Below are 4773 nucleotides of genomic sequence, written 5' to 3'. Positions count from 1 at the left end.
ACTACATAAAGAAGACAACACTTCCACACTTACAAAGGATGTCCAGAAAGTAAGAGGGGATCGAAAAGATGCTGTATATCCTATCGATATACACTCTAAATTGAATATTCTAATAAGGCCTTTATTATGACATCGTGATGTCAATAATTCCAATTAATCTCCACTTCTAACTGCACCCAATGCCAATAATTTCACCCTTCGGCTAATAGAAAGGTTTCCCGGACAGACACAGAGCCATAGTCGAAGATGAAGTCCAGCCTGCAACTCCAATATTGGTGGAGTAAAAATTCCACAGTATGTATTAATCCTCAGCTAAAGGAGGGGGGGGGGGGGGACAGCAGGCAATATATATAAACAGGATTCCCTACAGGCTTCGAGTATGGCGACAACGTCTTCAAATTCGGCTGAGAAAATAGATTGCCTCTTACTTTGAAGAAACACGTGGGAAAAAGCTTGTCAGTATGGAGGTGGAGGGTGGATGGGGGGTTTGGTTTGCTAAAGCATCGTTACACTATAAAAAAAAACTAAACGGCTAATGAACAAGATAACAATCGAAGAACCCGTGAGGAAAGACTAGAGACTCTAACAAGCAACTGCCCAAATGGCCTAGTATCAAATGATATACAGAAAACTAATAATTGAATATTCTAATACAAAAATAAAAAGGTAAGCTTACATACATACATATATATATATATATATATATATATATATATATATATATATATATATATATATATATATATATATATATATCACACACACACTACACTATATATATATATATATATATATATATATATGTGTATGTGTGTGTGTGTGTGTGTGTGTGTGTGTGTGTTTTATAACTTTAGGAAAAAATTCCTAAATGTGTTATTCTCAAAACTTACGGTTTTCGGTCTTTTTTCAGTTAATTATAATGAAATATTAACTGCAAGTCTGAACCAATAATAATTCTAAATGAATTATATGATTTTATTTGCTAAAAAATCATGGAAACGGAATATCAGTAATGCAGATACAAATTTTCATATAAGAAATAATAGTTTAAAATTTATCTTTTCTGTGACAAGTGAGTGAAAAATTGTGAAAAAATAAGCATTATGATTCGGTTAATTGCTCTCTCTCTCTCCTAGAATCTTATGAAACATGTTTTTCTACTAATTATTTAGCTCTATATTTGACCTTTTCCATCTCATTAAAAAGCATAGTGCTTAAAACTGCCATTTTTCAAATCCTCTTAATACTCGTAGATCAAACACATTACGATCATTATTTGTCATGACAACTATTATTTATTGTCGTCGAATTGAAAATTATTCCAAGCATGAATTAAGGGAAAGAAAATTGATGTATCAATTGTATGAGGAATATATTCGTGTTTTGTGAACCTGTAATGAAAGTGGGCGTACCTACATCTAATTCTTATTTTTACTATAAAGTTTTGAAATTGATACTTGGGATATTTTTGAGATCATCGGTAATTTTAAGGAAATTTGGCGCAACTAGATTTAAGTAGTTTTAATGCGTTGGCTCATCACAATTATTGCATTTGAAAAATCTACATCAGAATTTATTCTTCGCTGCGTTGGCAGTGAAGGTTACCTCTCTACCAATACCTCTTATTTTTTAAATAGTATAACAAGTTAAAAGATATATCAACACTATGTTCAGTGAGAGAGAGAGAGAGAGAAAGATGGGGGAGGGGGGGGGGTGGTTGTGGAATACAAAGTTGTCGGTGTGAGAGTAAAAAAAGAAGCATTTACATTCTGTTCCCTAAGGTTAGAGGATGTTTAATGGGATACTGCCCCAGCAAAGACACGTATAAGTGGAAAAGGGATGACGTCACGTTCACCTAAGTATTGCATCAATTGCATCCTTTAGAGCAGACCTCCAATGAAGGTTATCCTGGAGTTTAAACATCTTGTTACTTGCGAATAAAAGAATATTTTGCGATCTTATTTCTTCTCGGTTCACCATTCTTATATAATTGAAACAGACTTGATTTGTAGCTGACATATACTATTAATATATCCTATTTACTTTCCCATAATTAGCCAGGTATCATAAACTCATTGTCTCTTTTATTTTTAGCTCTCTAATAAAAGACAGGCAAGTAAAATATTTTGCCATAAAGAAAACGATAAACTTTTTATTTGAACAACACTTTTTTATGAGGTATCTATATTAGAAGAATATATATAATTGAATTAATCATTCAGTTCTTATTATTTACGTCAAGTGCCTAAATGGAGAGAAAACCTTATCTTTTCCAAATACCTGAGATATACCTGTAGTCTTCTGGACAATTCTTCCATTATGATATTTCATTAGGATGACAGACAGAAATAGTTCTTCTTCACTTATTTCACTTACAGGGTTAATCCGCAGGTTCACACCGGACTCTTTCATTTTGCAGGACCTTACAATTCATACGTCCCTATAGCGGGGTATTGCTGTCTGTACACCTCACGTGGGGTACTGTAGTTAAAGTATCACTAAAGCTTATGTGCATACTCCCTCAGGCCCTAGCTGCAACCACTATTATTTTATCTTCATTCTCGTTATCATCCTTTCCTCTTACTGACAAACATCTCTTAATTCATAAAACTGAAGGGGGTTTCTCCCAGTTAGACCTGTAAATCTTATTTTCTGGCACTCTTCACCCGCGATATGCTTGACAGCCTAAATCTCATAAAATTACAAAGCCCACACTTACTACATGCCACCTTTAGGCCCGACCCACTCTGGTACTCTAACACCGCCAACCAACCTACCTGTTTCCTTATGTCGTCTGATAACCATGGGACAGCCAGAACCTTGGGACTTGTAATGAGTTGGTGTAATTAAACTGATTGCCCATTATGGACCCGGCCTTTTCAAGATCCATATATTGTTCCTTTTTAAACTAATCAATTTTGTGCTTCCTTGTTCTTCTCCTGACGATGGTAGACGTGATGTTTCTTATTTGACTCCCCCATTTGATAATGTGTAGAAATAATGCGAAGTCTCATATACTAAAAAAAAAGAAAAAAAAACTATAAAATCCTTAAACGACCAAATGCTAAGATATTTCAGCAAATATTGGAAGTTAGACAATTCTGTAGAAGAGAATCACTCCATTTACTTATGTAGAGAAATGTAAACATACTGAAACTGATGATATAAGAAGATTCCTTCAAAGCAATAGAGTTCTAAGTCGTACATAAAATATACGTCCTAGTTATCTTTTTATCTGAGAAGAAGAGGAAGCAGAAGAAATGTCTTTTCTTTTTCTTTTCTTTGTTAAGACAAAATAAGTCTCGAGGATTAGTCGTTTTTGCTGAATGTCAGTCAGGGTATAATTTCTTTGTCGGGAAATTCTGTCGGGGAAAATAGTCCTTCCTTCCCTTGTTTCATCTCAGTCTGATTCGGCTTCTGTTGTCAAAGTTAATTCCGTCTTTCACTTTTCTCCGCTTCTAGATATTATCCATCAATAAATAAAAATGTCTCTTTTCTGTTCCGAGATTCGAGAACATCTTGTCTTCTGAATAAAAAGGACAAAGAGGCTGATTATAGATGGTGATAAGATAAAGAAAGTAAAGAATAAATTGCCTTTTTCTGCTTTTGCAGAATGGCGACAATTTAGTATTCAGAAAATTCACCGCTCGTGAAATAAACGTGGGCCGTTCATAGATAGCATAACTAGAACATATTTAGTAATATAAATATATGGAATAACGTATATATATATATATATATATATATATATATATATATATATATATATATATACATATACATATATATATTATTTATATATAGGTATGGGGATACGGGAGGACATGGTACATTACTTACTATTCTTTATTGCTAGCGACTTTTCGAGACAAAGTCCCATCTTCAGGCTAAAGGCAAGAAATAAATGTTACACCAATTCGAAAGAATTAAGCAAGTTAATGTAAAATTATTATAAATTAAAGTATTTCTAAGTAAAATTACGAATTAAAAAATCTCAAAGAATGGGTATTAGTCTATACATAACACAATACCCATTCAAAAAAAGTTGATGTAAAATCATAAATAATCAAAATATTTATAAGTAAAATTACGAATAAAAACATTTAAAAATATATACAAAGATTATTTAAAAATGAGGAAATACCTTCCTCAAGCAGAGTCCAGCCGTTCCGTGTCAGGACGCTGGAAAAAAGTCAACGAGAGGCAAAAAACAAAGTGACGTTGCTTTATGCTATATACAAAGGTACTGAAGTAGTATGGTTGTTAAGTGAAGGTACCAGTTCCTTAGTTGCCAAACTTTCAAAAACGAGGAGGTGGTGGTCGTACGGTGACGTCATAATGACCTTAAAGTCGTTATAATGTATCTCATCCTTACAGAATCTGGCGTGATTCTTGATATTTGATTGTTCAGGGGTGGACAATTTGCTGTCCGTTCCGTAACTTACACCTCTATGAGCATCACATCTCACTTTGAGCAACCGGCGCGTACTTTCTACGTAGGTCCGCTGATCACATCGGCAGCAATTTAATAAATACACTACACCGGATTGCATCAAGGAGGGCAATTTCTCTTTGTGTTTTAGGAAGCTACCAATAGTTCTAGGGTTTATGCAAGTGCATCTGGAATCAACTGCTGGATAATGGCAGTTTAAAATTTTTCTTAAGAAAGGGCAACAGCAATTGTTACCCATCGGGCCTATTTTTATAAATACGTCGAAAATACCACCAATAACTTTTTTCATTCAACTATTGCAGTCCATTTAGCACAGAAAC

Source organism: Macrobrachium nipponense, chromosome 33 (genome assembly GCF_015104395.2).
Source record: "Macrobrachium nipponense isolate FS-2020 chromosome 33, ASM1510439v2, whole genome shotgun sequence".
Taxonomy (NCBI): Eukaryota; Metazoa; Arthropoda; class Malacostraca; order Decapoda; family Palaemonidae; genus Macrobrachium; species Macrobrachium nipponense.
Note: the sequence above shows the minus strand (reverse complement) of the source record.